Genomic DNA, 14,754 nt, shown 5'->3' on the forward strand with positions numbered 1-14,754 from the left:
AAGGAAGAGAGTATCATGATTTGTTTTTGGGAGGAAGAGGTTGTTTTCTACTGAATAAGGGAACACAGGTGGGATGAGAAGATCTTTGGCAAAGGAGATAAGTTCAGTTAGAGACCAATGGAGTTTGAAGTAGCTGTGGAATTTTTATGTGATCTGTTCTGGTCTTGGACGTAGATGGATTTCTGGGAGGAAGAGACTCATGAGAATCCTCGGCATTGATAGAATAAAAAAAAATACCAGAACAAATGTATATAATAGTTTAAACATATCATATGAGTGTGTTGTACATATTTAATAGCATTAAGTGTATTAAATATCATTTAACTGATTTTCTTTCACTGAGTTTTTTAAAAAGAGATATCTTTATTATGAAACTAATACATGAGTTATTTTTTTTTATTGTGGCAAAATGGGCATGATATAAAATTCACTGTTTTAACCATATGTAACCGTAAAATACAGTGGCATTAAATTCATTCACAGTGTTGTGCAACCATCACTCCTTTGCATTTCCAAAACTTACAGAACTTTTTGTTGTTTTTGCTCTTTTTCAAGTGATTTTTGTTGTGGAATAAGACACATTTAAAAAGAATTCATAGTTATACATGAACAAAACTTAGGTAATTAATGATTTAGAAAGAATTATAGAAAAAAAAGAATGAATTGTGGGCAATCAAATATATAAATAAAATTTTATTAATAGCCTAAGTTATAAGCAGATGGCTATAGTATTTTATCTGGGGCTAAATGAGAAATATCAGCTTCGTGGCTCTATCTGTATTGCATTTGTCAATTCGTTTTCGTAAACCAAAATATCAACTAAACTATTACTTGTTCTAGAAAAGACCTCTATCCCTTTCTTGCATTTTGCCATTACAAGAATGATGAAAGAACCCAGAAGTCTAAGAACTCTTGGCAAGAACACCAATCTTCTTTCCCCCAGATCTTACAGTCTCACCTCTACTATGTGCTTTTGGCCACCATGACAGCTCTTGGGTTCTACTACTTTGTTACCCCAAGGGGGGCAACATTCTCAGATCACCATTGATCTCCCACATTAGCATTTTTATAAACTTCTGTGTTCTCATTTTCCTGATCTCATTTCCTTTCCCCCCTCTTCCATTGCTCTTTTTGAAAATTATAATCTATCTTCTCAGCATTTCTTTTGAGTTTTCTCTTCACTTTCTTTATTTGCAATCTGATTCTTTGGTGAGATCACTGCCACCCCTACAGATTTCTCAGGTTGCAACTCTTTTATCCTGGACTAGAGGTAGCGTAGTTATTTTCATTGTTCCTCCATCCCTGCTATACCTCTATCCATTCCTTCTCTCTAAAAACTTGAAGCTTCTGAAGCACCTTTATCAGACTATACCACTTGATGATTTGCCTAGTTGCAGTCATTTCTACGTCTCTCTGCCTTTTTCTGATATTTCTTATAGATTTGAGATTGTAGGGGAGAAACACTTTTTCCTTTTTATTCTAGGTTCTTTTGGCTGGTTTATTAGTTAAATAGATTAACTCCAGAAAAAATGAACTTAATTACATATGTACTGGAGGCATATAACAATATGTGGACCCATAAGCAGTCAGGCAATTGAAGCTTATCTGCCATCCTGGGCTAAGGAAAGGAGATAGGGGTCTGATCTTCTAAAGGGGAGGAAGATGGGAAGAGCAAATACTTGATAAATAAATGCTGGCCGTGTCGTACAGATATATTGGCTACAGAGGGGCATTTATCTGGGCTCTGCTGAACTCTCTCCCCACCCCTTACCTTGCTTACCTTTCCTAGCCCTTATGCTTTCTAGTTGCCTGTGGTGATAGTTGTTTTCCTGGACCAGGCTCTCTATCTAATTTTTTTAGGCAGTTTAGAGGGAAGTAAAACCTCTTCCTAAGTCTTGTGGGGCTTGATTCACTTCAAATCAAAATAATCCACATGTCAAGTGACACATTCTGGGAAGATCTTGGATAACTTTTTGCATTCCCTCCAAATCACAATAATCCACATGCCAAGTGACACATTCTGGGAAGATATTGGATAACTTTTTGCATTCTCATCTTAATACTTGGCAATTTCAGGAACAGGGGATTGAGGGGGTTAGGGGCAGAGGGAAAGACAGAGAGAGAATCTTAACCAGGTTCTATGCCAAGCATGGAGGCTAATGCAAGGCTCAATCTCATGACCTGAGCTGAGATCATAACCTGAGCTGAAACCAAAAGTTAGATGATGCTTAACGAACTGAGCCACCCAGCCAGCAGCCCCATGGCTGCTTTTTTTTTTTTTTTTTTTTCCTTTAAAATTACTAACTACTGGGATCCCTGTATGGCTCAGCGGTTTAGTGCCTGCCTTAGGCCCAGGGCATGATCTTGGAGACCAGGATCGAGTCCCATATCGGGCTTCCTGCGTGGAGCCTGCTTCTCTCTCTGCCTGTGTCTCTGCCTCTCTCTCTGTGTGTCTCTCATGAATAAATAAATAGAATCTTTTAAAAAAATTACTAACTAGTAAGGTCTATTTTTCTGCAGTTTTAACATATCCCAGAACATTCTGTAAGAAATATGCTTGGGCAAATCAGTGCTAGTCAGGCATAGATCACAAAATGCCTGGGATACATAAAATGACTTCTCTAAGTTAAGACAGCTATGTCTCATCTTTCTTTTTCCAGGAACCCCTAATCCTATCTGCCTACAGAGTCAGAGTTCCTTTGAGTAGTAGCTGATATTAGGCTGGAACAGGAAAAATACAAGGGAGTCTGGAGAAACTTGAGTGCCAGTTTGCCTATTTGAAGATTCAACTGCATACCCTATCCTTTAATATATCTTTACTCTGAGACAATTTAACCTATCCACATTTAATCTATCATTAGATAAAAAGCCTGGTTTTACAATGATTATGACAACCATATCTTATGACAACCATATCCTCAACTTGATCTTGGGTAGGTCTGAGTTTGAATAGCTTATAGTCGTTGAAAACGTTTCTCAATTATTTATGCTTGGGCTTGAAATGATCCCTCCAAATTTATTATTCACTTATTGCTGACTAGTCAGTTCTTTTCTGAGCTTATCAAATTCTTCTAAAGACTTGCTACATAAAGCCATCTTAAACAATATTGTTCATATTTTGATCCTTCAAAATCTTCCCTAGACCAACAAAGTAGTTACATACAGTTTCTATCTTATAAGTTTTCACAACAAAGATTTGTACCAAAATGAACCTGTCTTCCAATGCATCACATGTAAACATTGTAACAAATGTTTCACAACGGTATAGTATGGATTACATCTTTACAACTCCTATAAACAGCTTTTTTTAAAATCACTTACCCCTTAGATCCTTGTCAAAATGCATTTTTTTTCTAGGAAGTAATCCCTTTATAAATCAAGAGAGGCTAGAGAATGCTATGACAACAACTCTGAAATATCAGTGGCTTAAAACAACAAAAATTTCTCTTCCATGTCACTGAGGGCTCTTATTGACCCAAGAGATGATCCCATTCCAAAGGAAAAGAGTATAGGAATGTTTTTATTTTCCTGATTAATTCAATTCATAACTGATCACCAGAACAAGTTCTAATTCACTGAACTCCAGGTGTTAAGGATGTTCAATCCTCACTGTGCCCAAAAAGATAAGAGAATCAAACATCTGTTAGGGACTAGTGACTGGGGTGCCTGGCAGGCTCAGTTGGGAGAGCATGAGACTCTTAATCTTGGGGTTGTGAGTTCGAGCCCCATGTTGGATGTAGAGATTACTTAAAAAATAAAATCTTAAAAAAGGAAGAAACTAATCATTCAATAGAACACTCCTTCCTTTTATTGGACTAGTTTTGTGGAAAATTCAGATATGCTGGCTTTGTCTTTACGATAATTGACTGATCAATTTCATGTAAACTTCTATGAACACTGCCTAAATATAATATTTCAATTGTTGGTGTGAATAGATGGACAGCTTCCAAGTGAAAATTTGTATTCCAACTGGCAGCATCAGTTTATATTTAACATTGTTCATAGATGTTTTTACTGTGAAGAGTTTTGAATCTCATTATTTTAAATATAGTTTTTCTTCCAAATTCTTCAAACTGCCTGTATTATGCCCAGTAGTTTTCCGGATCCATGAAAGATTAACGAAGGAAGGAATCTATCGTATCACCGTTTGTATTACTTGTTAAAAACAAGTAATGTGGGCAGCCCAGGTGGCTCAGAGGTTTGGCCCGTGCCTTTGGCTCAGGGTGTGATCCTGGAGTCCTGGGATCAAGTCCCACATCAGGCTCCCTGCATGGAGCCTGCTTCTCCCTCCGCCTATGTCTCTGCCTCTCTCTCTCTCTCTCCCTCTCGTCTCTCATGAATAAATAAATAAATCTTAAAAAAAGAAAGTAATGTTAATGAAATGTAAAGTAAAACATATTAGGGTGGCTAAAGGACAAAATTTGACAAAAGGTGATTTATATGCTTATTATCGGATACCAAGATTTATATAAGCTAATATTTTGTTAGAAAGGTTGGTCTTTATTTCATTCTGAGGCTAGTTCATATTTATCGATCACTTATTAAGTGTAAAACATTTTATATTTGTAACGTGACAATTATATATGTATATTATCTACCGAACACCTAGCGGATTGGGGAAATGTCATGTTTAATGATCAGCAATTATGCAGTCTTGACAATTTACATGTTTATCACCTACTATTATCTAATTGCTATCTAGTAGAAAAGAAGCTACAAAAACATGATCATGTGTTACTTTTCTAGTCTAAATTCTCCAATGATTCTTCATTGCTAAAAAGTGTGAATATTTTGGTAATAGATGTTAAGAATTTGGTGATCATGGAGATCTCTCCAGTCTCATATCTCTTATTCCTATTTTTTGCCTCACTCTTGCCTTATCCAGTTGTGCTTAATTAGTTGTAATTTTCAGAACAAATCATTCCCAGAAGTATCTCCATGCTTTTCCTCATGGCATTACCTTTGCCAGAATTCTCTTATCTTGGATATTTTTAATGGTATCAAATTGCTTGCAATATATTAAAAGTGAAAAACAATTAGAAAACAGTAAACCTATATATAAGTTTTTACTCATTTTGGTAAAAAATGCAAATATATTCATAGAGCAATATTAGAAACGCATGAATGAATATAAAATGTTTATTGGTAACATAATTTTCAATTTTTCATAGGTGTTTGTATTTAATGTTCTATAATAAAAGTGTAGTATTATACCATATGTTGGCAAAGGGAATTTAAATAAAGTATTTTTTAAAATGAAAATAAATACTATTCATAATCAGGAAAAAAATGAAATCTGTTATTACTTTCAAAGTAAAAGAAAAATACTGATTCCATTTGTTCAACTGGCAAACTCATACTACTAGTGCTTTAATCTCAAACCAAATCCCATTTTCTCTGAAAAAAATTTTTCTTCTATACTATTACTATGCTTTCTATAACTGTTTATAGACTATTAGCCTATTGTATGATATTGGTTGCTTACTTTTATGCTAATCCATAAAATATTTGAGATCAGTGATCATAATATTCACTCTTTTTATGTCCAACATGGAGTACAGCAAATATATGTATGGAAATTTAAGTACAATAAATAAATAAATTGAAGTAAACAAATTCAACAAATAAACCGAATTCAACACCTACCAAATAGAGGCACAGAAAATACATAAATGCAACAAAAGGAAATTGTTCAGTCTGAGAAGAGAAATATAGGAAAGTAAATATGGAACCTGACCTTTGAAAACTGTTTTATTAAACTGTATGTCAGATTATGTCAGTTTCCTCATTGGAAACTCTAATTGACTCCAGTCATAACAGCAGGGAATTCAAACACTTTCATATCGCTGTAAGTCCTTGTACATTTTAAGAAAATAATTAGGAAAACTAAGTTGTGGTTATTTTAATGGACACTTTTTTTAAAATAAAATTTTTATTTTAGGAGGGTCATAGGTTTACAGATTGGCAAAGACAATATGAAGAGTTCCTGTGTACCCGGTAAACAAGTCTCCATATTGTTATTGTTCTACTTAACTATGTTATATTTGTCATTATTAATCCTCTAATGTTGATATATTATTATCAGGTGAACTCCATATTTTTTTCAGATTTTATCCATTTCCCTCATTTATTTCTTGTAAGAGTCTATCCAGGATACCACATTATATTTAGTTGTCATGTCTCTCTCCTTAAGCCTTCTCTGGACTGTGAGTTCCTTAAAGTTTTCTTATTTTTTATGACTTTGAAAGTTCTGATGAGTTAGTGCTCACAAACCCCCAACTTGGATTTTCTCAATATCTTTATCATAGTTAAATTAAGGTTATGAATTTGTAGTAGAAAGACCACAGACGTAAAGTGCCAATCTTATCACAACATATCATATTGTTGAAGTAGTATTGGCTAGGTTTATCCACTGCAAAATTACTTTTGTCACTTCATTTTCATACAACTATTTGGAAGGAATTCACTTAGGGTAGCTCCCACTTAAAAAGGGGTGGGAGCTAAGTAGAATTTTAAAGAAGTATCTACTTAGATTAATCAGAATTATGCATGAGAGATTTAGCTATCTTCATTTATTTATATCTGTTTGGACTTGGGGATATTTATTTAAATTTTGAGTTATGATCCAATATTACTTCCTTAATTACATTGTTCTAGCTTTGGCCCCTGAGAATACTTTCATATTGGCTTCTCTATTTTTGACACTTTGGCAGACCTTCATCATTTTTGTTTGTTTATTGTTTGTTTGTTCACACTTACTTACTTTCTGGACAGGAAGATTTTCACAGCTTTAAAGTATCAGAGAGTATGCTAGTTTGAGCCAAGGTAAAAAATTTCATAAGTAGGAAGAATACAGGAAATTCTCAGTGTATTGGAGTCTGTCATGGATGGAGCCAAGAGAGAATTAGGGTTTGGAATGAAATATGAGCCTAGGTGTGGAAGTGGAGCCATATAGTGAGATTTGAAATGTTATATGAAGACATTTTAACTAATGTGTAAATGGTGAAAATACTTGCAGAGGAAAGTGACAAAAATAACTTTTGATTTAGAAAATAATTTAGATAGTAGTATAAAGAGTAGTTTGGATGAAAAAGAGTCCAAAGGCAGGGAAATTATTTAGTAAACTTAGAAAATATTCCTGCACTGAAATTATCAGGAAATGAATTAGAGACAGCAGTAGGCAAAATTTCTTACCCTCCTTCTTTTATATGACTTGAAAAAATTGTGGATATAGTACATATGGACTTCAATTTTATTTTCTTTCTTGAATTTGAATTGTTTATGACATATTAAAAGTATGCACATTGTTTTTGCTCCTCAAATTGTAATAAAGTTGTGTCAGATTAACCTTCTCTCTAGGAGACATAACAAAATCTGGGATATATCAGTTGTGAGGCATTGAATAAGAAAGAAAAGATTTGGGAAGTCCAGATACAAGATTTGAAAGAAAATTAAAGCTTAAAATGAGGACCAGTCTTTGGTCCTCCTTTCCTCTTCTATGGATTTCCAATTCTTAAAACAGTTACTGAGAACCTGAGAGTCTAAACTTCCTTCTGAAAGAATTAAGGAGCTTGAAAGGACACAAACTGAACTTAAATGCTCAGTGTTTGGGGCTCTGAAACTCCTCTGGTATTTGGTTGGGAACATCAAAGCACTAAACACTATTACTATTAAGAGAGAACTGGGTAAAATATGTTTAGAGGGACTGAAATTTCAAATCTTTTGAAGCATATTAGGATGGCAGTCATTGGTATTGCTTATGTTTTTATATTAGAAAGCTACAAAAGCAAAAGCAAATCTTCTCTGAAGAAAAGTGGCATTAACCAAAACCTCAAATTATCTTTCCAATTTTACATAAAGAATGTCTGGCACTTATCGAACATATGAGAAGATCAAAACATATAAAATATGTGATTAATAGAAACAGAGCAATAATCTATTAATAGTAGATTATGGAATTATCACATAAATACTTTAAAATAACCATGGATTGTTATGGCAAGTAGTAGCATTAAGGGCAAAGAGGGAATTTTTAAAATAATAAAAATCTATTAATTAACAAAAGTAAAAATTTGACATAATTTAAGAGTAAAATACAATTGCAGTGATTTTATTACACTTCTCAATAGCTGATAGAATGCATAGATAACAAATCAATTGTTAACAACTACAGATTACAGGATCTTTTAAAAAGGCACAAATATATAAGGTAGTAATAATTTCTCATTTAAATTTTTTCATTTAAAACTGAAATTAGAAATTAAAAATCAAAATATAATTTTTAAATATACAAAGGGAAACAGCTGTTAAAATGACCCATGGATACTCTAAAAATATCAAAATATCAACTAAAGAACAGGAAAATAGCTAACATATAATGTATTAAAATTTATGATGTGAACCTAAAATTGTGTGCAGGAAAATTTATAGCCCTGAGTATATCCTGAGAAAATTAGGTAGGCTAATCCTAAAGTTGTAAAGATCCATTTTAAGAAGTTTTAAAAGAACCAGAAAATTAAATGTAAAGAAGAAAAGTAGGCAATTATAAAGATAAATGTAAAATAAAATTAGGAAAAATCGTAAAAAAAAAATGGCCCAAAGTACAATAATTGATTCTTTGAAAAAATAAAAAAATTGGTAAATACCAAGAAAGAATAATAAAATTTAAAATATAAAACACACACACACATACTTTCAATATCAGAAATGAAAAAGGAGTTAGTAATACAGATCATACAAACATTAAAAACTTATAAAAAGATATTAACAACTTTATATTCATAAAATTATAATTTTAGATTTAAAGAAAACTAAGGACATATAATCTAAAAATACTGAATGTGTAAATAAAATTGTTCTCCTAAAAATAACTCCAAACTCAGACATCTTCACCTTCATCTTCAATTTTTCGGGAATAAATAACATTTATATGCAAACATTTGCAAAGATTATAAAATGTTGAAATAATTTCCAAATAATTTTGTAACATTGTTTTATTGTGACTCTCAATTGATCACAGACATTGCAGGAAAAAATATTCAGGGACGCACTCTCTCTCATGCACATAATTAATATCATGGGCAATATATTAGCAAATTGTTCCCATAATTCTATTTAAAAATATAGTAACAATAATTAGGTTTATCCAAAGAAGGAAGATTTAATTATCATTAAAAATAATCAATATAAGTCAACAAATGGACAGAATAAAAGAGAAAAAATATTTATATATCATGGAGATAGAGTTTATTTATATCTGGACTGGAATCCAGACTATATAAGAAACTCTTAAAGCCAAAGTTACCACCCCATCTCTAAATATATGGACAAATGACTTAGTCATTTCATATGAAAGGATGCAGAAATGGCCTATAAGCACAGGGAGATAGATGTTCAGGATCATTAATCCTCAGGAAACTGAAAATTCAGAATTCAGAGTGCTGCTTCAAAACCAGTAGAAGTTTCCATAGATGTCTGGTGTGTTATACCTACAAGCTAGAAACAACAAAAAAGTTCAACAGCATAAATTGTGGTATACTCGGCAATAACGGTGAATGAAATTGTTATCAGGTAATAGCATGGATGAATCCTAAAGAAGCTAGGCATAAATGAATGCTTCTCATTCCCAGTTTCAGCTCAGTGATATAGAGAGAGCCATATCTCTTATTTACAACTTTACATGACTACAAACATTTCAGAAGCAGGAATGATGTAAAAAAAATTATTGGTATATGATAATTTGTAATGGATGACCCAGAAAGAATTGGGAAGACAGTTTAATACTATGCAAACATCCTGCTAATGATCATAATATCAAGTAGATTTTTTACCCATTGATTTGTTTTCAATCCAGCCTCTACTACGATGGTTAACATGCTGAACTTTCCCACTTTAGCCACCTTTTCCTCCACAGTTCCAAAGTGTGCTCATCGTTCTACCATAAGCAAGAGGCTTTCATTTTCTTTTGCTCATTTAAGCATTCATCATCAGTACAGACGTGCATAAACTTATTTTTTCAGTTTGGTGCTCAAATTGTTCCAGATTTGGCCAGTGACATATTTAGAAACCAAGGAGAGGAAAACTTTATCACTGGTTATGCTTGAAGTAACCAGCATTTAGAGATCCTCTTATTGTCAGGACCTGGCAGACTGTCTCACCTCTATTGTTATGCCATCGGTGACTATCGTGGAATGTGAAAGTAATCATCACATGAGCATCAACAATTGATAAATCATGAAGAATACATATGTTCATCTCTGAACTCCTAGATATATTAAAAATGCCTTACAAACAAAATTTTAAAAATCATCTTAACTCCAAAGAATTTTTAAAATACTGATAAGTATCAGAAATATCAAATAAATGTTAATTATGGCCCCAACCAGGTGTTTTCTACATAATTCTTCCATAGTGACATCAACTATAAAAAACTACATGGCATATTGGAGGAATGTGTGCTCTTCCATGTTACTGCACTGTTGTCTATCGCCATGTTGCTACCAATATATCTCAGCTTTTTTGGCCACAGAAGGCCAAAAGAGAGTAAGACTAAAAGGAAACAATAAAAAAAATCATTTCATTTAATATCTGAGATATGAAGGAACTCCTAATGTCCTCAACTTCTTTAAAAGAAGAGCAAAGAATTTTAACAATATTTTAACGAATCATTTTAATCATCTACACATATATAGATATATTTCCAAAAATAACTCATGTTTCAAATGAATATATATTAGTGTATGGGAATCTTGCTTAAAATATATTAATAATGATAACACATTACAACTAAAATGAGTATAAAGAATTTGCAAAAACTGACTTGCATATTACAAAACACTCATTTTACCTTCCAAAAATATTAGCTATGAGAATCAATTTTCTGGAAAGTAATGGACTCAGCATGATTTTTGTGAGCACATTATCAGTGTTCTAAAAAAAGTGTTGTAATGAGAATAGTATCCTTTAATTAAATGACAGTATTAGCCAGTTTCACTTTAACCAACCTCTTCATTTTTATCAGAAAGCAACTGATTACACCATTCTGTAATTAAAGTGTAGAAGTGCATGCCAATGAGAATTTGACTCTGTTGAAACTCATATTGTTACAATCTAACTTCAAAAATTTTAAATAATGAAATCAAACATTTGCACATCATACTGTGTTTGGTTATCAGATTTGATGTAGGCTGCTCATTTTGATAAAGAAAAATGAAAGATAAAATTGTAAAAGAACTAAAACTTTCTTTTGTAGAGCAAAATATGTCACTTTTAGGAGAAACCTTAAATATAAGGACACAAATGCTGAAGACAAAAAAAAAAAAAAGAATAGAAATAAGATTATGCCAACACTAACAAAAAATACTGGTAAAGTAACCATACTGATTTATTTAACTAGATCAGTGTTTTTGTGTTTAATAGCATGGCCGAGATGTAGTCCAGTTCTTTAGTCCAGTATGTACTTTTCACAGGATGTAATTTTTACTGATGGGTAAGAGATGAGTACTTACCTTGTCTGTTTTCTTATATCTTTCTTCTGCACCTATGCCAACAGTTCCTATCACCTACAGATCTGTTCCTTGTGGATTCCAGCTCTTTGTCAAGTACCAAATTTACAGTCTTAAATAAAAAAAGTGAATTAGATATTCCCAAAAGTCAAAGCCCAAAATAAATAAGGAATCCTTTTTAAATGATTCGGATCTATTTTAGACAGCTATTTGTTGTTACATGGGGAAACTTCTTTTCCCTTGTTCTTTTCAGGACACAGAATATAGAACATAACACTATTGGTATCTTTTCACTTTCAAGAGCTGAATTCAAGTCTTGTCTCAATTCAATATTTATTTATTGAGCATATAGAACGATATGCTTGTAATCCCGGGTCCAGTGACTAGAAAAATGCATAAGAAAATATCTGTTTTTGTGGAGCTGACAAGATCTTTGAGATACAGACTATATTTTAACAGTTACCTAGCAGTATAGGAAATGATATATGGATTATCCTAACCCAATTTGAGTGGGTAGATTACAGTTCTAGTAGCCTGAGAGGACTTGACCACATGCATAACATCCAAAGCAACCCCCTCCCTCAATTAATATTGTGAAAATGTCAATGTTACCCAGGGCAATATACACGTTTAATGCAATCCCTATCAAAATACCATGGACTTTCTTCAGAGAGTTAGAACAAATTATTTTAAGATTTGTGTGGAATCAGAAAAGACCCCGAATAGCCAGGGGAATTTTAAAAAAGAAAACCATATCTGGGGGCATCACAATGCCAGATTTCAGGTTGTACTACAAAGCTGTGGTCATCAAGACAGTGTGGTACTGGCACAAAAACAGACACATAGATCAGTGGAACAGAATAGAGAATCCAGAAGTGGACCCTGAACTTTATGGGCAACTAATATTCAATAAAGGAGGAAAGACTATCCATTGGAAGAAAGACAGTCTCTTCAATAAATGGTGCTGGGAAAATTGGACATCCACATGCAGAAGAATGAAACTAGACCACTCTCTTTCACCATACACAAAGATAAACTCAAAATGGATGAAAGATCTAAATGTGAGACAAGATTCCATCAAAATCCTTTGATGGCAGGCAACACCCTTTTTGAACTCGGCCATAGTAACTTCTTGCAAGATACATCCACGAAGGCAAAAGAAACAAAAGCAAAAATGAACTATTGGGACTTCATCAAGATAAGAAGCTTTTGCACAGCAAAGGATACAGTCAACAAAACTCAAAGACAACCTAGAGAATGGGAGAAGATATTTGCAAATGACATATCAGATAAAGGGCTAGTTTCCAAGATCTATAAAGAACTTATTAAACTCAACACCAAAGAAACAAACAATCCAATCATGAAATGGGCAAAAGACATGAACAGAAATCTCACAGAGGAAGACATAGACATGGCCAACATGCACATGAGAAAATGCTCTGCATCACTTGCCATCAGGGAAATACAAATCAAAACCACAATGAGATACCACCTCACACCAGTGAGAACGGGAAAATTAACAAGGCAGGAAACCACAAATGTTGGAGAGGATGTGGAGAAAAGGGAACCCTCTTGCACTGTTGGTGGGAATGTGAACTGGTGCAGCCACTCTGGAAAACTGTGTGGAGGTTCCTCAAACAGTTAAAAATATACCTGCCCTACGACCCAGTAATTGCACTGTTGGGGATTTACCCCAAAGATACAAATGCAATGAAATGCCGGGACACCTGCACCCCGATGTTTATAGCAGCAATGGCCACGATAGCCAAACTGTGGAAGGAGCCTCGGTGTCCAACGAAAGATGAATGGATAAAGAAGATGTGGTTTATGTATACAATGGAATATTACTCAGCTATTAGAAATGACAAATACCCACCATTTGCTTCAACGTGGATGGAACTGGAGGGTATTATGCTGAGTGAAGTAAGTCAGTCGGAGAAGGACAAACATTATATGTTCTCATTCATTTGGGGAATATAAATAATAGTGAAAGGGAATATAAGGGAAGGGAGAAGAAATGTGTGGGAAATATCAGAAAGGGAGACAGAACGTAAAGACTGCTAACTCTGGGAAACGAACTAGGGGTGGTAGAAGGGGAGGAGGGCGGGGGGTGGGAGTGAATGGGTGACGGGCACTGGGGGTTATTCTGTATGTTAGTAAATTGAACACCAATAAAAAATAAATTAAAAAAAAAACAAAAAACAAAAAACAAAGCAACCCCCTCCCAAGGGACCAGTGTAGCACAAGGGCTGCAGGATTAAATAATCATGCTTTACTTTCTTCACATTTCGTGTTTTACATCGAAGCAATGCAAGATTAAGGGTTAAAGGTGGCCAGGGAAGCATAGAATCTATAGTAGTTCCCTTGGATTGTTCCAGGAACAAAGCCTGAGATTCAGGGGCCATCTTCCTTCAGAGCACATAATTATGGAAGTTAAAGAAAGTAACATTTTGCAACATGTTTTTGACATAGTATGTGCAAATGTTTTAAAAAGAATTACCCAAGCAACACAAGTCTAAGGATTATTTTTTTTCCAGCTGAGAGCTACATTTGGTGCTTGTCCTCTGTGATTTTATATCTTCCTGGGTAGCTATCTAACTTAAGTATTGAAATGATCTGACTATACATGCCTTCTACATTAGGGATCCAAATATTTGCATTTAAGTCATAGACTTGGCAGTTACTCCCTAACAAATTGCAAGTCAGTTTATCATTATGAACCACAATATCCCATTTTATGAAATCTGGGCAAAAACATATGATATGTGTAAGTGCTTTGCAATTATGAATTCTGGTTTGAAAGTACATTAAGATATTATCCATGGTTTTGAAATTTCTCAAAAATTATTGTTATGCTTCAGGGATGTTTTCTTCAGAATGTATTTTACCCAAGATCAAGTGCTACCTATTGTAAGAGTAGAACTACATTCATTATAGTTGTTGAAATCAAATATCTAGTTTAACCAGCAGTCACCACCAGCCCCCAAACCAAATAAATCAATATAAAGATAGGTAGGGTAAATTTTATTTATAAAAGGGAGAGAACATGAAAGAACAATAAATATAGAATTATTGAATCAAGGTACAAAACTTATATGTGTAAAAGGATTTACCTTAAGGCGTCTATTTTGTTTTGTTTTGTTTTGTTTTTGTTTTATTTCATTTATTAGTAGACTCCACTACATAGCTTTATAGCACCCTCTTTGGATCCACTTTTTCTAGGAGTGGCCTCTTTTATACATTTATATGT

The 14,754-nt window shown here is 33.6% G+C and overlaps 1 long non-coding RNA gene across 2 annotated transcripts in view; it reads right to left on the reverse strand.

Moving 5' to 3' along the window:
* Positions 1-9,269: 9,269 nt before the first annotated feature.
* Positions 9,270-14,754, reverse strand: part of LOC112646015 (uncharacterized) — an 85,301-nt gene continuing 79,816 nt past the window's right edge. For both annotated transcript variants that reach the window (XR_003127425.3, XR_003127426.3), the window contains exon 5: positions 9,270-9,495. This is a non-coding gene — a long non-coding RNA (uncharacterized LOC112646015). The remainder of the gene's footprint in view (positions 9,496-14,754) is intronic.

This window comes from Canis lupus, chromosome 34, assembly GCF_003254725.2.
Source record: "Canis lupus dingo isolate Sandy chromosome 34, ASM325472v2, whole genome shotgun sequence".
Classification (NCBI taxonomy): domain Eukaryota; kingdom Metazoa; phylum Chordata; class Mammalia; order Carnivora; family Canidae; genus Canis; species Canis lupus.